Source organism: Oreochromis aureus, linkage group 13 (assembly GCF_013358895.1).
Source record: "Oreochromis aureus strain Israel breed Guangdong linkage group 13, ZZ_aureus, whole genome shotgun sequence".
In the NCBI taxonomy this organism is placed as follows: domain Eukaryota; kingdom Metazoa; phylum Chordata; class Actinopteri; order Cichliformes; family Cichlidae; genus Oreochromis; species Oreochromis aureus.
Window position 1 is genome coordinate 6,483,295 of NC_052954.1, and position 26,603 is coordinate 6,509,897.

Sequence of the window (26,603 nt, forward strand, 5' to 3'; positions counted from 1 at the left end):
CAAGAGTCCATCTGATGCTTCATTTGCTTATTTTAATTCTGATATTGATATATCAAATTGTAAGAGTGTTTAGTTGTTTGTCTCTCTGTGTTAACCCCATAATGGACTGCCAACCTATCCAGCATGTAGCCCACCTTTCACCCTATTTAAGCTGGGATAGGCTCCAGCAATTTCCACCAATGTACATCACAAACTAGTGAAGACTGTGCAGACAACACCTGTCTTCCCACCTTTAACTGATGCTCTACTGAATGTGCCACAGCTACGAATGTGGAAACAGTCAGATTTGTGCATTTGTGTTTCTAAAATTACCCTCTGAATGCATTATACTCTATACACAAGTTTTCCTGCATAAAGACAAATGCGATCGGTCGCTGTCACTATCAGCCGACTGATATTTGGGTGGGTGAAAAAGAATCAGGGTAATCAGGATAATAAGGATAAGAACTTCGATTCTTGTGAATGGAATTCAGCTGGATGGTTACAAATGAACTGTTATTTTGAGTTATTTTTAATTGGTCTTCAATAAACAAATGAATAAATATTAAATCTTCAGTGTTTTTTTCATTTAGCGACTTAATAATTAACACAACAGTGATATAGTTTTTGAGTGCGTCATCTGTCGTCATCAATAGGCTGTATATAAAAGATGGAGATGGGCACTGTGAGGTCAACCATTGGTTTGTTACGTTTTGCTGTGAAACCTTGAGCTGAGTGTTTTCACCATTGCCCTCTTCACTTTTTGAAACTAGAAGTCAAGAGGAGATGAGAGTGATCTGACTATAAACGCAAATCTTGTGATTGATACACTAAGTCGTTACCAAATTAGATAACGAACCCAGTTTTTTTGTTGTTATAATAAAATGGCCATCACAATTTATTAAGGCTTGAACATTTAAAGGACGTTTTTTACTGAGATCATATAGCAAAGGAGCAAAGGACTGTTTTCTCAGAGACTTCTACAAAAACCTGCGGTTTTTTGCAACCACGGTATTCGCCCCCTGCTGGTCATTAAAAAGAATGTAGGTTCAAGACACTTCAGCATTGGGTTCGCCCTTCACAAGTCAAGTACAACTTTAATAGCCAGTGCATGAACCAGATGTAGTTATATGGTAATTATTACATCTTCTATAAAATATAATTCATATAAAGACTAGTACCATTGCCCCTTCATCAAACAAGCAAATGGTTTGTGGTGAACTACATTTCAGTGCTAAAATACTTGTCCCCATTGTTTGTTATCATAAAAGATTATTACTCTGTCATCCCACACAAGTGGACCTTAATCTAATGTCAAAGTAATTGTGATTTACTGTAAAGGGATTGTGTAACAGAATGTTTACGTTCTATCAACTACACCGCTGATTATTCTCCCTTTTAAGTTTAAGTCTTAAAATAAAGAAGAGTAAAACCAGTAGAAACATCTGTGTGTGCTGGCAGATTTGGGGAGGGTGTGTGAAGAGAATATTATTAACACTATTAGACATGGGTGTGGCACACAGGCCCAACATGGAGAAAACATTGGGGTGGGGGGAGCAGGGAGGGGAAGGGCTCCACACCAAAAAACACCCATCTGCTTTCTTTCCCATTCTCCCTCTTTGTCTCTACCTCCTCCTCTTCTCTCTCATTGTCTCTTTGCCCCGTCTCTTTGGCCCAGACACAGCTGTTACCTCGGTCCCGTGCATACACAGAAAATCCTTTATCCCTGATGTGATATATCCACAGTTAGCGGCACAATTTTGTGCTATACAGTCTAAACTGATATAACCACCCACACAAAGGTGGACAGAGCCCGTTCCTCCCTCTCTCTCTCTCTCTCTCTCTCTCACACACACACACACTTTTCATCATCTTTTTTCTTCTCATTACATTGAGACTTCAAACACTTGTTAAGTGCCTTGACTCATGCACTTCAAAAGGGGAAGTACAAGTAAGCAAGGCGACTCGGCCTCCTACAGTGCTTCCATTTTAGTCGAATATGCTTCCAAAATGCAGTCACGGCGCTTAAACTTCCTGATGGTTTTTCTTATAATGCTGGTGATCTGAGCACGCTGCTGTGACAGTCAATGGCAGCGTATGTCTGCCGATGTTATATGGAGGCTGTCACGAGCCAAGTGAGCATTAATGAGATCTACAATTAATGGTATGGTCAGAATAGCATTAATAAAATGTGTCAGTGTTGAATCTCAGAGGAGAAAAGTTAGGAGCCAGTCCGTGTGAGCAGGCTTTTAGGACTTGTTGCACTGCATCCTACTGTTTTTCAATCACAAAGCAACCCTCACATCAAAAGAGAACACAAATCTTTAGGCCTCTCACATGACTTGAAACTGCAATCTCATGGTTGACATGACCCAATTATATCATTACGTATCTACAGAGATGACAAATGGGGCTTTTCAGTCTTTTTAAGCCTATGACTTGACTGCACTTGAATTACTGCGCTGTTGCTACATAATAAAAAACTGTTTTCTAAATATGATAAATGTGTGCTTATCTTGGGACAACAAGCTTCTGTACACCATGACCTTTACAAGCTGCTTTCATTAAAGAGCTCTTCCCTTTATCCTTAGGATAAAGTTTGTTATCTAAACTAAATTGGACAATTAAGCGGTGATCCCGGGCAAACAGTTTATCTCACGATTACGGGATTAATTATCTTGAGATACTGTAACTGGCCTCAGAAACCACAGCTGCCACTGGTTTTAGTACATAGGCTGAGATGTCAGGTTTTATAGCTACACTGTTGGCCAAGTAGTCCAAATCAGTTTCATTCATGAAAACAGACTACGTAAGCTTAAATAAAGATGAGCTAAAATATGTAAGACCATTTAATAATAATAAAAAAGGAACAATGTAAAAATTCAAATGAAATTAACAAAAATTATCAGGAGAAAGTGAAGACTTAACAGCTATGATGTTGTGTAAACGACTATGAGAAGGCTATTGAAGCTAAGCAGCAAGCGTTGAGTATTACCACTTTATACCTTAAGACTGGATAGTGACTCATTAAGGTGTTCATTCTGAAAATGCGGTTAAACAGGTAGTGGAAGAAAGTACACGCAATGATGGGTAAAGTTCTCAGCTTTGCAAAGGACGAAGAGGAGAACTAACCAGCTAGGGCTCGTTTTTAGCCTCCCACCAGCATCAGGATGGCAACAAGGAGTCCAAAGGAGATGGTTCAGTTTCTCCATTTGGTCTGTATGGATAGTTTCCTCACTCACATCAATGGTGGTTTGACAGGTGTCGCAATAAAGGAAACTATAGCTGAGCGCTGTGTGGTAACTAATTAAAGTCACTGAACTTAGAAGAGCCTCGGTCCCCAACCCCCATTGGACCGGTACCGGTCCGTGAGTTGTTTGGTACCAGGCCACAAGAGTTGAGGCTCAGGTGTGAAATTTATGGTTTTCAGGGTTTTTATCGTTAACTCGGTTTCCCTGGGTCTTTTCCCATGTTGTAGTTGTGTGTCTTATTTTGAAAGAAATATTTACACGTTACCATAGTAACCAGGGAGCATTAAGGGGCAGAGAGGAGGATGTTACTCTCATTGTTGTTGGCGCATTTCAGGAAGACACTGCTAATAAAGTTACACAATTACACAGTGAATTCACGTTTATTATTATATTTACAAAATACCACAGTTTTTGTCTTGGTCGAATTATTTTATTTTCTTGTATTTATCCACGACACCTTAAAGGCCGGTCCGTGAAAATATTGTCTGACGTTAAACTGGTCCGTGGCACAAAAAAGGTTGGGGACCACTGAACTAGAACATTTTGCTGGAATCGTTCTGTGTAGAACGCCTCATTCAATAAGTTTATGCTTCATTCTTGTGGGTAAAATTCTATTATTAAAAAAACAAACTAAAAAACTTGTGGATTGATTCCCTGGCTACTCCATCATGCATATCAAAGTATCTAAGGACATGATACTGATCCCTGAGTTTCTGCCAATATGTGTACATCCACCCACAATGGGTGGATACTAGTAAGTAGCTATTTTGATAGAGTCCAGTTAAGGAAATCTCAAGAAGTTGATTCTGTTCATCTGGACGTACCGTTTCACTCATCCTCCAAAAATCAACATGGCAGTGACCAAAACACTGAGACAGCAGACTGTGATAGTCACAATGGATGCATCCATCTTTTATATACAGTATATGGAGCAACAGAGACACCATCTAGAAGAAGTTACTCTACATATTATACTTTTATATTCGTTCTCGCTCAGCTGTGATTGGATAATTGAGGCTATTTCAACCGGATGATTTCACATCCCGCCCATTAGTCATGCAGTGAGATCAAATCCGCACACCTCAGGCTGCTGTGAATGCAAACATCTGCTCATAACGGTCTGATTTCTTCCTTCTCTTCATATTGCCATCCTTAAAAGTCAAGTTAGTCATGTTCTATTACTGTATATACACTCTATACAGTATACCATGTTTTGGCTGGAAATTGATATTTTTATAGGCAAGTCAAGATAATCCTCCAGTTTTTATGAGCGTTGTGATAGAAGGGTCAACCAGACTATATTTAATATATTTCTTATCGTCAAATTTCCATCACCAAAACAATCAAACATTTCCTGCTAATAGGCATGTCAATATATCTCTTACCTCTGTGCCATAAAGCTCCACTGTTATTGAAAAAATTAAAAAAAAATAAAAATTATTATAATGGTTTATTACAGTAGACTTAAATTACTTAAATTAGACTTAATTACTGCTGTAAATGTCTAACCAGCGTACAGCACACAGTACTGTCAGCGTTAATCCACAGCAGAAAAGAAGCCACACTGGTAAAAACAGCAGTACCTCAGTTTCAGGAAACGATTTCTGCTTTTTTATTCCTTTTTCTTTAAAAAAAAAAAAATACAGATCTTAAACTGTTTTGAGGCTGTTTTTCAAAATTGTGTTTCATTGAGAGGAGTAAGCTCGAGGCTGAGATCCAAGAGCAAGGTGACCATTTGTTGTAAAACAGACACATTTTTTTTTACTTTTTCAAAACACAAAACGCAAAGTATGATCTTTAAATAAAAGCTCTACTGAGCCATTTCCGAGTTGCTATTTTCCCCAAACAAAATAACACCACTTTTTTTATTTTCTGTCCAGTGAATGAAAAATTTCGAGAGACAGCTCTATAAATAGAAAACAGTTAGGTCGCTCTGCACAAAACTTTTCATCTTGCAAAGAGAGGGCTTGTGACTTGACTTGAGCATGAGTGAGAGAGCCATACAGAAAAACAGAGACAAAGAGAAAGAAAGGGAGGGAGGGAGGTATGTTTATTCACGACTGCTGTAACGCCTCCAGTGTCAGGTGACTTACAGGAAAGAAGTTGTTGTTCTCTCTCCCTCTCTCTCTCTCATTCTTGCTCTGTTTCTCTTTCATTTGGGAACTTTTCTCTGTTTTCCTTGTTTCATAACTTCTGACATGAATTGTTTTTCTCTTTCAAGTCCCTGACTTTACTGCCCGTGTTCTATAACGGATTAACAAATCAGAGTACAAATGCCAAAAACAGGCAAGATGGAGATTACCGAAATTATATTTAATAATGGACTTAAAGCAAAGTTGAAAGGAAAATAAAGGCATTATTTAATGCTAAAACAACTATTTCAGACGTATCTTAGACTGTACTCAGTTATGTGTTTAATGAGGAGTTTCCCCAACCCTTTAATGTGTGTGTGTGTGTGTGTGTGTGTGTGTGTGTGTGTGTGTGTGTGTGTGTGTGTGTGTGTGTGTGTGTGTATACCCATCCAGTGAGTGTGTGAGTGTCACACATTCCAACAGAAAAGCTTACCATTAGTAGTTAGGACACAGATACCTCTGTCCACCAAGTAAAAACACTGAATTCAGTCAGGGGTTAGCTCTAGCATGACTAGTCTGACCAAAGTTCTAAGTACAGAAAATAGCAGCTGATGTGAGAAATACTGGAAGTGATGGCACTCATAGCAGTAAACGTGTTAGTCATAGTAAAAAGAGGTGGAGTAGTAATAGTAAAAACTTGAGTGTTATTGCTTTTACCAACTCACTGCAGTGTCATTTCATGTGTGAGTGAATTCCTCCCACATGCATATCTTTGACGCTTTGCCTCCAACAATAAATTCTGCAGCATTTCTTTCTTTCCTTTTTTTTTTTTTTTAAATGCACTTCAAGTCAAAGCAAACTGCACTGAAAACTCTGTGGGGGGATATTGTAGCTGAAAACAGGAAGGTCATTAATCTTCGAGAGAAAGCGAGCTGACACACAAGTCATGGCACACAAGGAAGCAGCTTTAGAGACTAGCAGCTAGTAGCTATACGGCCTAGCTGGTTATCCATCTTTCTTTTTCTTCCGATTTTCTGCTACCAAGCAGCTTCATTTTATGTGCCCCTATTCCTTCCAGTCCACTCCACAGAGAGATATTCTTCCTCTCTGGTGTAGCTTTTAAAAAACCAGAATGCACTCAGAACAATGTACAAAAATAACAAACAAAGCAACGGTGATAAATTCACCACTTAACACCCACCAAATCGCCGGGGACTTGCCTGGGGGTTAGGGTTTAGTTTTTGCCACATGCAAAAATGGACACGTTTTGACAACGTTTTCTGTTAAAACCGGGGTTAAACATAAGACCTAGTGACCCAGAATTGGTCCCGCAAAGACTCCAATCAGGCCCACTGGACAACTTTGGAAAATGAGAAAGAGGGCATCAATTTTTGACTTTAACTGTATTTTCACATCTTTTTACACTGAGTTAAATAAGACCTCCCCCACAGCCATTCATATAATAGCAATGAAGTAAAGACAAACATTTAAATTACAAAAAAATCCTGTTTTTTCACTATATAAATACACAACAAAAATGCTGTACTATAGAATAATATGTAAAACAGTTACAGTGAAGTAGCGCATTTTATGTGAATCATCTATTTTATTTATTTTTAAAAAATTTCCGCTTTGTGATTACAGGAAAGTCTGTGCTGTGAACTGCCAAAACTTTTTCTTACACATTAATTTCTTACAATTTAAGACCAGTGAGTCATGCTGACAGGTTTCTTTCAGTAACTACTTCAGCATTTCTTTATTGTGTAAAAAAAGTCTTTTTCTACATTGAGATACCTCCGGGATTAAATGTGCAGTTAAACTTCTTTACACTGACAGAAAGAGGAGTTTCACTGGTCCGGCTCGGCTAAGATCAAAGTGGGCCGTATTTGATTCATGAAGTAAAATGAGCTCCCTCTGACATCCCTCTGTTAAAGGATTTTCCATTTGGGTGTTCCAAAGAGACAAAATTATTTAAAAAACAGATGAAGATTAGCCTAACCCTACCTCTAATCCTGGATCAGTTGCCGGTGACTCGTTCAGTGCTAAGAAATGAAAAACAAAAAAGGAATTTCTGCCTTACACTTGTTTGCCACTGTCATCCAGACAAGTGTCAGTTTACTTCCATGTCTGCCTGAACTCACATGAAAACTTTGAAGTGAAAGCTGAAGGACAAAAGTCACGTCCACAACATCAAGATGTTACCAGTCCAGTATTCCTGGGTGTTCCTGTGTTATCGCCTTAAATACGATAACCCAGCCAGAAACGTGTTTTTGCAGAACATTCCTATAGAGCAGAGCTTTGACGTTTTTCAAAATAAGACATCATCACTTCTTCTGTTTAGCCTGACCGATAGAGGCAAACATATGTATGTGTAAAAAGCCACAATGACTTTGCCATCAGATTCTAGTCAGTCCATCCTTGAACTAAGTGGACATTTGTGTCAGATGTAACAGAGTTCCTCCTACATGTTCACATATGAATGTGATGGACGGCCATGGTTATGAAAAAAAAAATCCCACACTTTCACATCTCCTTAACAGAACCAGCCCTCACACCGCTTTGATTAAAATGTGCTTCTTTGGTTTTCAGTTCACACGATACACTTCCACCAGCAAAAATACCGTCATATTTAGATGTTATAACAAAGTCTTTCACTTCAGTTCAATTCAATTTTATTTATATAGCGCCGAATCACAACAACAGTCGCCTCAAGGCGCTTTATATTATAAGGGAGACCCTACAATAATACATTCAGAGGAAAAAAAACCCAACAATCATATGACAATCTGTGAGCAAGCACTTTGGTGGCAGTGGGAAGGAAAAACTCCCTTTTAACAGGAAGAAACCTCCGACAGAACCAGGCTCAGGGAGGAGCAGCCATCTGCTGCGACCAGTTGGGGTGAGAGAAGGAAGACTTGTACACTTTTGTACACTTGTACAGTACTGCCTTATTTTGTCTTTTGTCACACAGCATTGCAGTTGCAAGCCCGGTGAAAACCCTCACCGAGCCAACGGAAGCATCTTAAAATCACCACTGTACACTCGTTTCCGTGACACCTGTGTGATCACACTGACAGAGAACAAAAGAGAAAGTCACAGGGTGAGCTCGAGGTGTCAGAATATAAGTTTTGTCTCTTACAACCAAGTGGACTGATGGTGTTTAGGGAGACAAAAGGTGGATTCTTTACTGTTCACTCCAATTAGTGCTGTTTTCAGAAAGTCCAAATTTCCCAAATCTCTCCAAAGATCATGTATTAATCAGTTTACTGGAATAATCTGGTAATATGAAAATGTTTGCTGTATTGACAAGAAAAAAAAGTGCATCAGAATTGTGGTTATAGTAATCCATCCTCAGTAATCTATTACTTCTTTCCTTACTGCTGCCCTCCTACACCAGACCAGACTGGCTGAGTCAGCTCCACTGCTCTATCACGATTCAGCCTGACACACTTTCCCTCCCTCCGTCTCTCCCCCCCAGCTTTCCTTCATGAATCTCTTCATTCATCCTGAGCTGGTTCAAAACTTCCTCACCTCTCCGCTATTGCTGCGAGCCTCTTTCTGTTTCGCCTGATTGCGTTTGCTCCCTTTAAATCTCATGCAGAGATCCTGCGTCCACATACTCTACGGTTCTCTCCTCTTTTTCTTTTTTTCCCCTCTCAACCCCCCCCCCCCGCAAACCTCACCATCTCTCTCCATCCCTCCCTCCCTGCTGGCTGCCTTCAGGGTAGCAGAAGGGAAGTGAATGGCTTCAGCCCTCCCAGCTGGTCCCATCACCCAGCAACCCAGAGCAAAACAAAAGAACACACACACACACATACACACACACACTTGCACACAAGCCTCCAAACAGACAGGCAGTGTACACACACGCACGGGTTCACCGGCAGATGAGTATATGCATGTTCTTAGACACATGCAGACAGATATGCAGATGTATGCACACACCCACACACACACACCTTTGCCCTCACAAACTCACATCTATAAACACAGCCAGTCAGCCAGAGTGCCAGCCGTCCCCTGCAGACTCCCACCCATCATCCTTTCGTCCAGTCCCCCACCCATCACCCATAGTCCCCTTCTCCCCTCCCCAGCACCTTCTCCAGACACCCAGTCCTTTGTCCACATTCTGCTCGGCACAAACACACAAAAAAGACATATTTGGGGGAAAACAAATGAACATGTGTTGACCCCCCTGCTCCCCTTCCACAAAAAAGAAGTCGACACAAAGCACATTCACACGCATGCATAAAAATTGCATTCGAGCAACTAAACAGAGCTCAGTTGTTTTCTCAAACTCTGTAAGTAGTCTTGTAGCAAATCACAGCTCCAGAAACCTGCATGATCATGATGTGTGTGTGTGCGCACTTTAAGCCAAACTGCCAGAGATCCTCTGCAATATATCATAAGTGTGCAGGTCAGCGCATTCCAGCAGATATGTTGTGATTAAGTCTCTGACTACTCTGTTTGTTTTTCCACTGCCTGATTCTTCTGCCTGGCCTTTCATAGTTTCAGAGGATGACTTCTTACAAACCCCAGAGAAGAACTAACAACTTAAATGCACCTCGGTTGGAAATGAATATGATGCAAGCAGAATACAACCCAATGAGAAATCAGCTTTTACCATCAGTGTGATTTTTGTTGTCATGATCAAGGTTAATGACAAAGTCAGGGTCACTTTATATCTGATCATGGCCATGTTAACCCACCAGGGGGCCCTGAGTAAAATGTTCTTTTTAGAGTTTTATTGTAAAAAAAAGTGTTTTATATGTGTAATAGACATAAATATATGGATCTACAAGGTTAGTGGATGTTTATAACTATACTACAGCACACCATCTACAACTGTACTGATGCTGAGGTGGGATCACAGTTAAACTGTGTGTTTTACACACAAGCCAAAACTTAAGGTGAACAGATGAAGTGAACAACAATAATTACACAATAAAACTGGTCCAGGATACCCACGTGATGGCTTGTGAATAGTTGTTTCCTGTGCTGGATGTGGTAGAAAACAGGCACGTATAAAGGACCTGAGTCACAAGAGCCGTGTCATCATGACCATGTGATCTGAGCAACTCTGAAGCCCAACTTGGTAAGCAGTAGGCAGACTCCACCGACAGAACAAAACATAACATAATAATGACAGGGAGGGTTTTGCTGCTTGGAGACTTTACTGTTTCCTTTGAGTTAAATGAAAAGAATTTCATGCATGAGCTGCAAGTTTCATTCTGAATCTGCGTGCTATGTCAGCAGCATGGCAGTGCTCAGGTCAGCACTGTTGCCTCACAGGAAGAAGGTTAAATGGTAAATGGACTGGTTCTTATATAGCGCTTTTCTACTCTTCTGAGCACTCAAAGCGCTTTACACAACTTGTGCATTCACCCATTCACACCCATTCGCACAAGCACATTTTTCCTAAGTGCTTTCTAAGTAACATTCACACACACATTCCTACTCCGATGGATGCATCGGAGAGCAATTTGGGGTTAGTATCTTGCCCAAGGATATTTGCCATGCAGACTAGGGGAAGCCAGGAATCGAACCACCAACCTTCCGATCAGTAGATGACCTGCTCTACCACCTGAGCTACAGCCACCCATGTTGGTGCAAACTCGCCTTGGTTCTCCCCTGACATAGCTGCGAGCTTTGAGGAAACACAAAGGACCAACATTCAAGCGGAAACATTTCCCGGGCTATTTCGCATCTACACCGAGCATGGAAGTAGATTAAGTACGGCTGTGAATTTTACCCAGGTGTTGATCCACCCATTAGTGTGAATGGCTGTAAACTTGCACCTTCATAAAGCTGAGGAGTAATGGTGTCAATGAATCATGTGACACTGATAATAATGGAAGACAAGGTCACTGGCTCCTATACATTTTTGGTTGCTGAGTTGGTTAGCAGTTCACACAGGAAGCCCCTTGGTATACTGACTTGTATCTGCAACAATAATTTGAAAGTACTGATAAACATTTCGTGAACATGGGAAATTGTTCTGACCTTTCAGGATGACGCTTTACAAATCAATGCAAGCTCCACGGTCCATTAATGGAGATGTCTTGAACTTCACGCAACTGATGGTTGTCTAGGTCACAATGAGACCCATGCCCAGTATTTCAGGTGGACTCCATATATGGTCGGACTGTCAAAACAGGTAGTGGTCTTTCACAATGAGTCAGCACTCAACACAACTCATTTACCGCCCTATGATCTGTATGAGCACACCCTAAAAACCACCAAGAGGAAAACTGGGGTGATGTGCGACATCAGATGTGATTCAGTCAAGATAAGATAAGATAAGATAAGATAAGATAATTCTTTATTGTCATTGCACAGTCATACATAGTACAGTAGTACAATGAAATTGGAAAAACTGTCCTACGTCGGCACTACATATAACACAACACGACACGATATGACACATCACAACGCAACACAAACAACACAACACAGTATATTAACTTAGAAATAAAAAAGAAGAATAAGTGTTATGTGTATTGCACACTGTTATTATTGCACATTAATTATTATTGCACCTTGTTATAAATATAAATATTATTATTGTTATTGTTTTAAACATTGTTACCTCCCCCTAAAAAAAGGCCAGGCAGGTAGCCAATCAGGTCAGCTATTTGCATTGATTAGGCTATTGCCCTGTTGTAAAAGCTGTCCTTGAGTCTGTTTGTTCGGGACCTCAGCAGCCTGAACCTCCTGCCAGACGGCAGCAGCTTAAACACCCGATGTCCTGGGTGTGTGCAGTCTCGTAGGATGCTGCGTGCCCTCTTGAGACAGCGAGTGCTGTACAGGTCCTTCAGGGAGGGAAGAGGATGTCCAATGATTTTTTGGGCCATATTGATGACCCTCTGGAGTGCCTTTCTGTGTGCTGTGGTGCAGCTGGAGAACCATACACCGATGCAATATGTCAGCACACTTTCAATGGAGCAGCGGTAGAAGACGGTCAGCAGCTCCTTCTTCAGGTCCATTTTTCTGAGGATTCTCAGAAAGTGGAGACGCTGTTGGGCCTTCTTTAAGACCGCAGAGGTGTTAGAGCTCCATTGGAGGTCTGTGTCTATGTGCACACCCAGAAACTTGAAACTGGAGACCCTTTCCACGCACTCCCCGTTGATGCTGACAGGCTGCAGCTTGGACTTCCTCCTTCTGAAGTCAACTACCAGTTCTTTTGTCTTGGTGGTATTGAGGTCCAGGTTGTTATCTACACACCAATCTGACAGCCTCTGAACTTCAGCTCTGTACGCCGTCTCATCTCCCCTTGAGATGAGCCCCACCACGGTGGTATCATCTGCAAACTTGATGACTGCGTTGTCTGGGTGGGTACTAACACAGTCATGTGTGTACAGAGTGTACAGTAGGGGACTCAGTACACAGCCTTGTGGAGAGCCGGTGTTGAGGCTGAGGGCTGAGGAAAGATGAGGCCCCACTCTAACTCTCTGTACACGGTCTGACAGGAAGTCTCTGATCCAGCGGCAGGTGGTAGAAGGAAGTCCAATTTCCAGCAGTTTAACTATTAGTCTGTCCGGGAGTATCGTATTGAAAGCAGAGCTAAAGTCAACAAAGAGCAGCATGGCGTAACGCCCTGCACTTCCAGGTGAGAGATGGTGGTGTGGGCGTTGTAGCAATGGCATCTTCAGTTGATCTGTTAGCTCTGTATGCGAACTGGAGTGGGTCGAGTGTGGGTGGCAGGCAGGACATGATGTGACGTCGGACCAGTTTCTCAAAGCACTTCATTATAACAGGTGTTAGAGCAACTGGTCGGTAGTCGTCATTTACTTAATAAGACTGAATGAAAAGAAACACACATGCAGACTCCATCAGCTGTCTGGTAACACCAAACCAGAAGCAGACACAGCACTGACAACGTAGGCGATAATATTTACATGAAATGGAGTTAAAAGTTGGATGATGACCTTGAAAAGAAAGGTTTGACCAGATAAATTGGACTATTTCATGGCATATGAAAGTTATTTTCAGAGCTTTCAGATGTTTCCTTGTCTTTCCCAGTGGATCTGGTTGTGCTTGGTTGTCATGAGTCATCATCGCTCAATATGAATACGAATGAACATTGAATATGGAGCTAGTAATTACAAATGTTTATATAAGAACTGAAAAAGTAAAAAAAATGTCCTCCATATTTTTCTACAAACCTTTAAAAAGGCTGAATCAGGACAGGATCTTATCGTATATCCCATTTTTTCCATTTTCTCTTTTGTCCAAAACATGAACACACAAACACATTAGTTGCAGAGCGCCAAAGCAGCTAATTATAGTGGACAGGTCTAGCAGGGGGACTAAAATGGAGCCGTTTGTACAACAAAATAAAATCTGTCTTCATAAAATCAGGGGGAATGCAGTCAAAGCAATGACTGGAGGGGGGAAAAACACACACACACACACACACACACACACACACACACACACACACACACACACACACACACACACACACACACACACACACACACACACACACACACACAAAGAACAGCCTGCTAAATATTTAGTTTAACTTTCTCCTTCACCATAGCAATTGTGAGCCAAACCAAACCTTCTTCAGCCTAAACCGCTCAAACAAACAAACTACCACAGAAATGAAATGAAGTGAGATGTTTTGGAAGCACCACAACATGGAAAATCTGAGAATGTGAGCTGCTTCTGGAGGCATGGGAATGTTAAATAGGAAGGGAAACTGGGGGAAAATGACTTGACTGAATAAAACCAACACTAATCTGGTTCAATCCTGTCCGAGCACACTGTTCATGCACAGTTCTGGCAGCAACTCTATAGATAGATAGATGTAAGGAGGAGTCTTCCATCTCTAGTACTTTATAGTTGGTTGGACAGCTCTGTTCACCCTGCACACAACAGAGCAAAAAATGTAAAAGAAAAAAGGTTGGAGGTGGGTTACAAAGTGGCTTGCAGACGAAAAGCAGGATAAAGCAGCTTAAAACAGCACCCCCTATATGCCAAATATAAGTGTAGAACAGTATTTGCTGATTGTGACTGAGCTTGATTTCATGGCCTAGCTGAATTAACCACCAGTTTACCACCAGTCAGGCTCAATCCAGTCCACCGGAGACCAATCCAATCGGTTGGGGCTGGGCTAATCAGTGTGGTTTGACTCATCTTTAAAGTGTCCACTTCAGCCCAGTCCAAACCAGTATGTCCCAGTCTTGTCTACAACAGTCTTAATCAAATCCCTTTGTGGCAGTCTGGCCCAGTAAACTGGCCCAGCACCAGTTCCAGCAGTAAACACGAGGAAACACAATACAACCCAGAACAAACACCTGATCACACACACACAAACACACACAAACTGTCCTTATTCAGCAGAGGGATGTGTTTGCTTTCCTCCTCATTAATTATTGAAAAGAAAAATCCATCCCATAGCTACGAGTCATGAAAACCAGCTTCTGCCACACAGACACAAAAACACACAAACACACACACAAGCAAACCTAAAACACGTTATGGCTGCGGCCCAAGCTGAATGTTAATATTAATTGCAGGCACAATTCCACAGTCAATACAGTTTAAAATCAGGTGATTATTGCGACCTGTCGTGATGCAGGTGTCCATTTAAAACCAACCACATGGTTAATTATCCAAACACTAATGCAGTTTCAGTTTTACTATTAGCAGAGAAATATTTGACAGCTTGGAAAAGCAGGGAGAGCTCATGTGAAATTCTTTGCAGCAGATACCGTCCATCCACGCAGCCACTGATTGGTTTTATCACACTAAAGCACGTCTTACAGCGCTCCCAGATATTTTTAGACATCTAAATTGAGAGATGTGAGGCTAGGATGCTGCATGGGGTCGAAATGACAGGTGCGTACTCGTGATCAGAAACAAAAACAACAGGATTTTAGTTATTGTAGTTCGGCCAACTTATCACGATCAGCAGTTGGAGCTGCAGCAGTGGCTGTGACACACAACACACAGAGGCAATTAAGCAACATAAAAAAATAACAAAATTTTTAAAAAGCTGGCTGAGAATCATCAAGTTTTTAAGTTTTCTTCAGTTTGTCAGTAACTTAGCGACAACCAGCTTTGTTTCTTCAGGAACAACTACCAGCTGGTGCCAAAAAATGTGAAAGGATAAAAAAAATGATACCAGTAACAAAAACAGATATGAGAAAAGCATTAAATAGACCCAGTGACCAACTAGCAGGTAAGGACCTTAATCCACTAAACAATGTGAGACATGCTGCAGAATAAGACCACATTCCTGCTTTTCACTTGTTTAAAGCGTTCGCCTGACCAGCTGCGTGAGTTTGCTACCCAAAGGATACGCTACTGGCTTACACACAAGGCTCAAATTATGGTGTTACACACATCATCATTCAGTCAAAGGCCCAAACAGTAATCTCTCCAAATGCTACTCTGCACCACTGACACAGATATCAGCCTCCTGAATGGCAGCCAAGCTGACACAGCACTGTATAACAAAGTATATAATCATTAGGCCGTAATCATACAGTGACTGGAAGCCAAATATCCCAATATCAGGGCTGGCATGTTAATGCTCCCTAACTCATTCGACTCATTTGCCATGCTGATTTGTTTTCCAGTTCCAGCTCAAAGCTTTCTGCAATCCTGTGTTACTGATCGTCCTGTAGGCTAGTGGGAGGAGGCTACAGACTGTTAACAAACAGAGTTTGTACACACTTTTAAAGAGAGTGTATATACTTAGCATACCCTTGTAATATCTTATGTTTCAGGAGGCAACGCGCTTTTAATGTCTCAGCAAACACTTTGAGTGAACAGATAACATCTCAGCACACACCTTTGCAGATGGAGACTGAATGACTAATGAAATGTTTAAATTACGACTGAACAGTGAACACAGTCCTGCTCAACAAACATATTCATCTGCCAGACTCTCACAAAAATACAAATAATATAAATTGTAATTTAATTTGTTTGAAGATTGGATTCAAAATCTTAAAAGGTGTGTTTTGATATCACACAACTGTGTAGGTTTTACATTTTGGTGGAGGAAGATATGTGAACTTATATGCATTTGAATTAAGGTTCATATAATTATTTATCATGACGCTGATTATTGTTTTAAAATACTCTTACCTGGAGTCAATAACATTTAGCTTACATACATCAAGTTCCTTAAAGGTCCGCTCAGTGATTCACTGGCCAAAAACTGACAAAAAGTCTTACAACTACAAATGTGTTAAAGCACTTTTAAAAAGAAAATACAGTACTCTTCCTTTAAAAGAAAATACTCAGAGAGTGGAGGTGGAGTTGTCCGCTCTCTGAGGCCTTCTTGTTACTATAATGCATCATCCTTCACTGGACCATCTTTGATTAATTTGATTCAAGCCCATCATATTTTCTTCCTCTTCTTCTCATTTCCTAGTGTATGCTTAAATGTCAACAGCGCAGTACTTCTGTGTGCTCATCCCTAACAACCACCATCGCATGATCATGGTCAGAAAGTCCAATGTGGGCACATGGAACGTCTTATTAAGCTCATTACTCTGATCATTGCTGTCATCATCGACACGTATCACACACTCACTGCTGCAGAAGAAGCACCCCCAGCCCCACTCCCCTCATGACTCCCCTCTATGGTCTCTGCAGTTTCCCCAGGAGAATAATGCAGCTGACACAGAGCCCAACACACTCAGTCTCACGCCACAGCCTACAAAGTCCAAATCTGCTGCTAACACCTTGGTGCTACAACCCTCAGGCAGAGCCTTTGGGCATAACTTACACCTATTCAATATGGCTGATCCCCCTCGCTCTGACTTTGAACAGTTAGCCTTCGTTAACCAGCTGGCTCCAGTCATTCCTATCGTGTTTTTCTTGCTGTTAGCTCACTGGCCAGGTCATTGCAGTCCTCAATAACTTTCAGCTACAGCGAGTCTCTCGTCCTGCTGTTGAACAAAAAACTCCAGCATCATAGACTGCAACTTTATGGCTTTGGTTCTGTTCTTGAGATCCACTGTGAGCAACAGCACTGCTCTAAGCAGAACCAGCAGCAGGTGGAGAACTGCTTTATGTTAACAACAATGACTACAGAGACCAGCTGCTGTCCAAAATGTTGGCTTTGTTGTCCATAAGAAACACACTTGGGAGACAGAATACTAATAATTTAGTATTTGTCCTGAGTTCTTGGTTAACAAATTACTTCTACACTGTAAAAAAAAATTGTTGCGACAACCCAAAAACTCAAGGCAACCGACTGCATTTACGTTTTTAGGTTCTGATGGATAACTTATAATTTCAAGTTTAGGAGAAAAGTTGCTTCAATTAATGTTTTTGTGTTTACAAGACTAATAACTGTGCTTTTTCTTAACTCATATTTTATTGTTTTACCAATGTAATTCCTAAAGTTTACACAACATATATTTTTGTGTTTAGGAAATTGATTGGCAAAACAAAAAATATATGTTGTGTAAACTTTAGGAATTACATTGGTAAAACAATAAAATATGAGTTAAGAAAAGCACAGTTATTAGTCTTGTAAACACAAAACATTAATTGAAGCAACTTTTCTCCTAAACTTGAAATTATAAGTTATCCATCAGAACCTAAAAACGTAAATGCAGTCAGTTGCCTTGAGTTTCTGGGTTTTCGCAACAATTTTTTTTTACAGTGTATCTGAGAACCTCAAAGGTCCGCTGCTGTGGCTGTAGGAAAGTCTTGAAATCTATTATGACGTAACCGGAAATGGAACTGGAGATCTTAACCCTAGACCAGTGGTCCCCAACCTTTATTGCGCCACGGACTGGTTTATGTCCGACAATATTTCCGTGGACTGGCCTTTAAGGTGTCGTGGATAAATACAACAAAATAAAACCAGTACCGGTACCAAAAAAAGAAGATTTATTCATAACACATGGGAAAAGACCCAGAGAAACCGAGTTAATTATAAAACCCATTAAAAAATAATGCTAAAAACTCATTAAAAAAAAAACCCTGAAGACCATGAATTTCACACCCGAGCCTCAAGTCTCGCGACCCGGTACCAAACAACTCATGGACCAGTACCGGTCCGTGGCCCAGGGATTGGGGACCGCTGCCCTAGACCATAACCTTCTAATCCAATCAGAGTTGTGGAGTGATTCGTGCATTCACGAAACAATGTGTGCTCAAAAACAGGACCTGTTTGGATATTAGGTTATTTTTGTACTCTACTAGAGCAGCTCTGAAAAATAATAATTTACAATATCGAGGAGAATGCCCTTCAGTTCATCCCCCAGCTGAAATAAACAGTTTTTAGCTCCTCCTCCCTTTAAGATCCCTTTATTCTTCCCAGCAAAAGATTTGAACAGGAAATGGGCGGAGCTGTGTGCCAGAGATCACCATATTAGGGATATCCCTTCTCTGTGACATCACACAAACCATAAGTTTAAAAAAGCTGTGTGAAGTAGAGCGTTTAGAGCAGTCTCAAGCAGTGTTGGTCAAGTTACTTGAAAAAAGTAATCAGTTACTAATTACTGATTACTTCCCCAAAAAAGTAATCCCGTTACTTTACGGATTACTTATTTTCAAAAGTAATTAATTACTTAGTTACTTAGTTAGTTACTTTTTAAAAACACAATTTACAACCTGAATAGGTAATAAAGCAATAGATCTTTCAGCCCAATTCTACTTTTTCTGCATAATCCATCATACAAAATGTAATCAAATGGAAACGCTCTTTTTTAAAACTTGTTTTATTAGTTTTAATCTTTTAACTTAAATTATATGCAACATTCTCTGACTGGAAGAAATTTGTTTAACATTTAAACCTATTTTCTGCACATTCCAGCACATAAAATTAAATATTTTTTTGTGTTTACACTCACTCTTTCAAATAGATGCAAGTAAAACACAGCAGAAAATAAATAAAGTCAAAGACTAGTTGCTCTATTTTCACCTGTAAAGCAGGAGGTTTAGGCGGAGGTTTGCCCTGGTGCAGGTGTGCCGCAGCGGTCAGTTGAAGACTCCATGAGTTTCTCTGTGAATTTCCCATTACAGTCGTGAGCGCATTCGGTGCTTGCTTGGAAGTTTAGGGGTTTTTCGCTGTAAAAAGAAGTTTTCTTCCACGCACAACGGACACTAATGTTTTTTTGTCACTTTTATGGAATCAAACTCAAAATAAGGTCAGTACTTCCACACTTTAAACGCTGCATGCTCATACTTTCTCCCTTTTCGATATATTATCCATTGTTGATCTGCAGACAGCTGTTGTCACGAACGTCGCACTCGCTTACGTCACTGTCATGAGACATTCTCGCAAAAAACTCACGGTTTTAGTAACGCAGTAACGCAGCGTTCCTACGGGAGGGTAACGGTAATCTAATTACCGTTTTTGCAATGGTAATCCCTTACATTACTCGTTACTTGAAAAAAGTAATCGGATTACAGTAACGCGTTACAAGTAACGCGTTACTGCCCATCTCTGGTCTCAAGTATGAGCGTCTGGCTAACAGGGATTACCTGCACTTACACTAACATCATTATTAGGCATATCTAACATGAGCGGCCACAAGCAGCACAATAGGTCCCCTTTAAAAAGAATATATTTATAGGACACTTGACTAAGGTGTTTACTGTACAACATTTTTCAATCATAATCTTTTCCATTCATCTTGCAACATTTCAGATGATCATGAAAAGTAAACTAGTTCTGAAAAACATGCAGCACGATGAATCAAGTGTGTCAGAGTCGACCACATTACGTTAGCATCGAGCAGCATTCTCGCTGTCTTACAGAGTAGGAGGAAGATTGTGTGTGGGAGGGGGTATTCCAACTGAGTACATGATGTAACTCAGCGTAGTATACAGGTAGTGGAGCAATGAGTCAGTGTGCTAGGGGACGTAACATGATAACCTCCCAACGAGTCAACATCTGTGCAAGCGGCTCAGTTAGGAGCTCCTTATTTTCTCAATGGACACTGGAAATCTGCTCTTTACATCTGTCTGTCTGTCTGTCTCTGAATGCAGTTGTTTGTTGCTCCTGTTAAGAGGCCTGCAAATGCGCCTTCTCTGACATCTGATCCCCTCACTCGTGTGTGTGTGCGTGTACAGTATGTGTCTCCGATCTCTGCTTGTTGCGTCTTGTTTCCTGAGGATCTCTGAATCCAGCACAATGCTCCCTCAGTTATTAGATCCTAAGTGCATTGCGATGCACGTCGTAAACATGCTGTAAGCGTAGCAGAAAACAACACGGACGCTGATGTAATGCTGTAACACAACGCGCTTTTACCACGAGGTCTGTTCTGGGAGTTAAAACACCGCCTCGAGTAACAGTATTTTGTCTCACGACATTTCAACGCCAACTCTTGTACACAGACGAGCCTGAAAGTTAAACCACCCCCTGATTTTTAAAACTCCTCCCATGCTGCTAAAACAACTCTGACCCATCAGCACATGGACAAGAGACCAGTGGGCATGTTCTGTGGCGTCTAGCACAGGACGTTCCCTAGTGTCTGTGAGATTGGCGGGAGTTAAAAACACAGGAATGTGGGATGTTTTGAGGTTTTAGCGAACATCTGCGTCTGTCCTGTTGGTGGATGGTGGATAGGTGGTGGATTCAAACTCACGGCCTTCTTGCACCACCATGCTCCCCCTGCTCTGTTTGGCAAATATGAAATTATTCCACCACTGAAATTCTTGTCCCCTTTTCTTTCCTGAACATTTCCTGACTTTACAAGATCTCAAAAGATAAGAAAAAGTGGCATGCAGCATTCACACAATGAAGCCTTTATCGCAGCTTTACACATTCCCACACTACAAACTTGAAAAGCACATCCATGCCAATAAAAGCCTCGTAAACACATCAAAGTATCAAATATCTAAAGAAAAATCTCCTACGATTGCCACTGTTTCTCCCTGTAATGTTGCACAGTTGATCTGTTGGATTAAAAAAATAAAAAATAAAGTTGTATCCGCGTCAGCATGTGAGAAAGAAAGAAGGAATGAAACGAGAAAAAGTTGCTGTTTGTTTGAATAATGAAAAGGAGGTCATTGCCTGAACGGGTGGGGCGATGGTGAGCGCTCTGTTCAAAGTAAAAGCACTAAAAACAAAAATGCAGAGCTGCCACACAAACACACACACGACTGCTGACTGTGGCAATGGAATGAATGGTAAGGCAGCAAAATACAAGTGTGTGTGACTGTGTGTGTGTGTGTGTGTCCTGTTTGCACCTGCAAACCTGTAAGTGCAGTTTATGGACAGCAGTCAAACACTTACATCACACACAAACGCTGCCACCATGAAACACAGCAACAAAACAGAGACATTTTCATTACAGCTTGACAATCTGTGTCTAGTATGTTTATATCTGTGTGTATATAAAGGATGTTTAGGTCCTAAAGCGTGCTCTGGGCCTTTAAGATGATCTTCACTACATCTGCTGAAGGTCATTAAGCTTAACACCAGAAATGTTAGGGAACAGCTTGAGATGATTTTTTCTTAAGATTGAGACTTTCAAATTAGTAAATCACAGAAAAAGCACGGATAGGCTCAATAAGAGACGAATAAGGCATTTTCATCAGTGTCATGTCCACATTATGACTTCCTTTAAAAAAAACACAGCAGCCACTGATTTGCCTTTTAAATATAACCAATATCTGTTTGCATCAAGATTAGGCTGCTAATAGTGTCCAAATGTTTATGTTGCTGCATAGCTACACTTTAAACAGAGACATTACAGGGACACTAAAGGACTGACAGAGCTGCAGCTTCCCCCGCTATTGAAAAACATGCTCCGTTAATGCTATAATGACTGTGACAAAGCATTTACACAGAACTATGTTAGCAGAGATATTTGGTATCTGCAGAGTTTGTCAGGTTGATGGTTTTTATGCCTTATGGACTGAAGTACATCAGTCTAAATACTACAATACCCATGACCTCCAGGAGCCAGTGCTGTGGAGATGCAGCCAACCACAGCTGCTTAATTTTATCACATGAGATATAAAAAAAACATTCAAAACTGATTTTGATACACAGACTTGATTTCCTGACAGAATCTGAAGAACCCAGTTGTTCTTGTGGAAATGCAAATAAGGATTTAAGTTAACTTTCTTACCATGAAGTTTTATTTGCACAACCTTACACCGTTGACTTTTTTTAATAAAAAAAAAATATAGAGATACTTTGTAACACCGTTGTTAATGATTTGATGATTGAATCAGATGATTTTGATGGTAATCCAAGCTGTAGAGGAGCTCCAGCTATGAGTCACCTTACATTTTCTGTGGGAGAAATGAATGGGACTTTACTGCCGGAATCAGGATTGCCCAAAATAGCAGCCACCACTTTGCAACTCTATAGCAACAGTGAGGCAGATCAAGATAAGCAAACTTTAAGTTCTATGGTAACACTGCAATGAAAAGCACTCTGTGAGTGCCTTCATTGATCCATTTCATTTGTCATTTTTGCGGTTAGAGCTTACAGTTAGCCTTCCAAGACAAGGAAAAGATCTGTGGGTGCTGAAACTGATCATAGCCAATATTTTCTTGCTGAGACGTAGCTGATATGAGCGAGAGTCCAGGATGGCATTCAACAAATGGCAGTTTATGCCCACAACCTTGCAGGAACATGATCTGCCCCCCTGCCTGCTGTCTGACTGACCAGGGAGCTCCATTCACCCTCCAACCTGTTCAGGCTGAGTGAAACACGGAAAGCTTAATACAGCATTTACGCACACAGACTCTTGGCATAAGGTCAAGGGTTCACACCGCTTACTGTATAGGGGGAAAGTAGAGGGGATACCTGCTCCCTGTTAGAGCCAGCACAGTGCAGTGGAGTAACGCCAGTCTTGCTGAGGGATTATTGTGTGGTGATGCTATCATCACAACCACTCTCCCACTGTCTATTTATAGTTCACAGAGCTCTCCCTCCCTCCCTCCCTCTCTCTCTCTCTCTCGCTCTCTCTCTCTCTCTCTCACTCTCTCTCTCTCTCAGTCTCTGTCACATTCTCCATACTGAATGCCAAATGCATTAAAAGCAGAAGGTCAGGAAAAACAGAACCACTAACCAGTACTTAGCGGTTTGAGCCTCAGAAACAAGTACAACACCTGTCCTCTGCCTTACACAGATTTGTACCCTGAGGTTTGCAGACTTCTTATGTTCACTTCTATGAGGCCAAGAATGCAACTTTCACCACAGGAGATTATAACACATTTGTAGGTCAAGATTGCTGCAGCTGGGAGCCAGGTTAGCTCACAGGGTGCGCAGGTGATGCTGCAAGGCTAAACGTAGCAGCCGAGTCTGACTCCGACCTGTGGCCCTTTGCTGCTCATCTTCCCAGGTCTCTGCCTCCCCATTTTCCTGTCTGCTCTTCTACTCTTGACATGAGGGCAGTCAAAGAATCCTAAATTTGAAGTGGATGGAAGAATTACAGTTGACCAGATTTGACTAGTGATTATATGCTTTTCTGATCTAACCAGTTAACATATACCAGGTCATTAGTTACCCACACGGGGTTGCAAGTAAGGGGTAGAATTTGTGTTTGGATATCATACAACCCCAAGAAAGAATTTTTGCCTGCTTGGACAGCAGGAACATCTTTTAGTTTCTGAAAACAGAACACCACAGAACTTTTTAACATCCACAGAGTCACCGCTGACCTGTTTAGGGTTAGAGGTAGGTCCACACCTTCCTCTTTAAATGAAATTTTACCCCAGTAGAAATGCATGTCATTTTTTATGTAGCACCTGGCTTTAAGGGAACCCTGACCCCATCTCTGAGTGGCTTGCTGGATATAAAGAGGCAAAGTTCATTTCCGTAATGACTTAAAACACCTGAACAGATAAGTGTCCAGAGGACTTTCAAGGTAGCCGCTCAGTGGTGAGACTTGCTTCTGGAAGGGCTTTGCATCTGTTCAGTGTGGCTACTGAAAAGCTTTTGGCCCAAAGCAGTCCAGATTTGATCATCAAGGTAGCTTTTAGCAACATGGTGTTCTCTTTACTGTGACGTCAGGTTCATGATTATACTAGATCAGGAATTTCTGCTTTTAAATGCACTGCAGGGGATTGTAAGTACATCAGAGTCTTGAAAGTAGGGAAAGCGACAGCTAATGCTGGACGGTTTGCTGATTTTGCCTGTCAGACCACAGTGTCTGTGGCCCAGGCTGGGAACACTGAAGAACCACAGCACCTTAATCTGGATTAGCTGCTGAGTTAGAGGCCTGGATGCTTGTGTAATCCCTCTGCCAAAGTTCCACCAGCCAGCCCCGCATTGGCCATTTGACGGCAGGAGTGTTCATTCAGGCCGGTCAGCCCGGGCTGCACTCAGATATGAAAGTCTATGCTCCTAGTGAGCAATGATGATTTAAAATACCCAATAAATACGATCCTAAACACGTGTTTCTTCCTTCGGTTTGACATTGACGGCACATAAATTATAAGCACATGTGTGTATAAAGTCCAGGCACGGGGGAATACTGTGCCGCACTGGAGCAGCGCAGCAGCGCAGCGCGATCTGCCTTTCAGTCAGTCAGTGCTGGTGTGTGTGAGCTTAAAGACAACTCGGTTATATAATGAAGGCAGTAGCAGAACAGCAAATGAGCGCTGGTTTTGTGTGAGCGTCAACTGAGAACACCGCGGTGAGTTCATCCAACTCCAGAAGAATCAGATCTCCCTAAAAGCCCTTTAAAACTATACCCCCCCCCCCAAAAAAGTTCCTGTGCTCCCTTCATGATTAAGAACTTGAAGTGACGCCTTTTAATTAAACTTTTTAAACAGGCAAAAATATGAGGTTATATTACAATGAGCGATGTTTCATTTGTCAAACATAGGCCGATTTCAAGAGCATCGTAATTCCACAAGTAAAACACATCTGCGCGCTTGACCTGTTATGCATTATCTTATGCATTATGTTCGCTCCAATAAATCGCTATTTTTCCTGTGAAGTTTGGCGCTGAACTGTCTACGCGCGTTATGATCGTGCGTAACGGGAATTCCACGCTGCACCTTTCCACTTCTGACAGCCTCTGCTGATGTACACAGGCAACGTACTTGCTCCTTCTTTGAACCCAAACATTTATGATAGGTTATTGTTTTTTCTTACAATGCTGAAAGCTACTTGTGGAGATGTTTAAGGTGTTAAAGATAAGAAGACTCATAGAGATGGAAACATAAACACAAAAATAAATCACTTACGATCACAACCAAGAGGAGCCCCAGACAGCGAGTGTCTGTACAAGAGTTCATGATGCAGTTTCAGACACTCACCCTGTATGGCAGATCCGTCCAGCACGGTGCTGAAGTAGAAAAATGGATTTGAAAAAATTGACTCTGGAGCTTCTGTGATGGGAGAAAGGTCACACGGCCAATGCCGGGATGTCTAATTTCTGTTCTACCTAAAATCTGGTGGACTACGTACGGGCTCAGTCCAACGTCTCCAATGTCACACAGACCGCGGCCAATGCGAAGTCTTGTAATATCAGCCAGCCTCGTGCTGCATTCAAGTGTCATGGGACAAAAAATATGCTTGAATTCTGCTCCTGAATGAAAAGAAATCACTCAGTGTGGAGGTTCAGTTGCCTACGAAAGCCTATTAAACATATTATATATGTGGTTCATAACACGGAGATGTGCTTTGTAAAATTCGCCATGTTTCAGTCTGACTTTGAGTCTCTTTATCAGTCGTTTGTTCCTGAAGTCCGTGAACGCTTCACAGTTCGCTCTGTGACAGACATGTCGTGCAGTGACTCAGAGCTGAGTCACTGTTTCGTGTCCCGCCCACACAGCAGTGGCGGCCAATCGCGCCTGTGCGGAAGCGGGTACGGCGGCGAGGAGTCACGCAGCCCTCAACAGTAACTCTGTGTGCAGTTTAAAGGGACGCCAGCCCCGTACACACACCCACCCTCACCCCAAGCTCCCGCTCCGTCCACGGAAATCGTTCCCATTGACCATTAAAGGCAGGTGGGTGGGAACGCAGGGCACACGTTCATATGAATATAAAGTAACATGCAGGATGATTTCTGAGTCACTGAATTCAGACCACAGGCTGACTTGCATTGGCCATAGCCTGTGAAATCTACAGATGACATGTATCCTCCCAGTTTTTTGTTTGTTTGTTTTTTTTTGGGGGCAGATCTTGTTGGTCCAGATGAAACTCCTGAAATACTCCTTTAATGCTTAACGTGGTGCATTTAAATGGGGCTTTCACAGTTGACGGGTCGTGGTCAGTCTTCATTCTGCCTGGCTACAGGTTGGGGAAGGTGAAGGCGTCCTGCAGACTAGAGATAAAACTTAGTGTATCATAGATAGGAAGACATATCACGGCCATCTGATGGTCGAGGCATAAAACTACTGCCAC

General features: G+C 41.6%; 1 protein-coding gene across 1 annotated transcript in view; it reads right to left on the bottom strand.

The window, feature by feature from the left end:
• sertad2b (SERTA domain containing 2b) overlaps positions 1-25,677 on the bottom strand; it is a 45,608-nt gene extending 19,931 nt beyond the window's left edge. Inside the window, exon 1 of the mRNA XM_031741120.2 lies at positions 25,514-25,677. The gene's annotated coding sequence lies outside the window, so the exon portion shown is untranslated. The remainder of the gene's footprint in view (positions 1-25,513) is intronic.
• Positions 25,678-26,603: the final 926 nt, after the last annotated feature.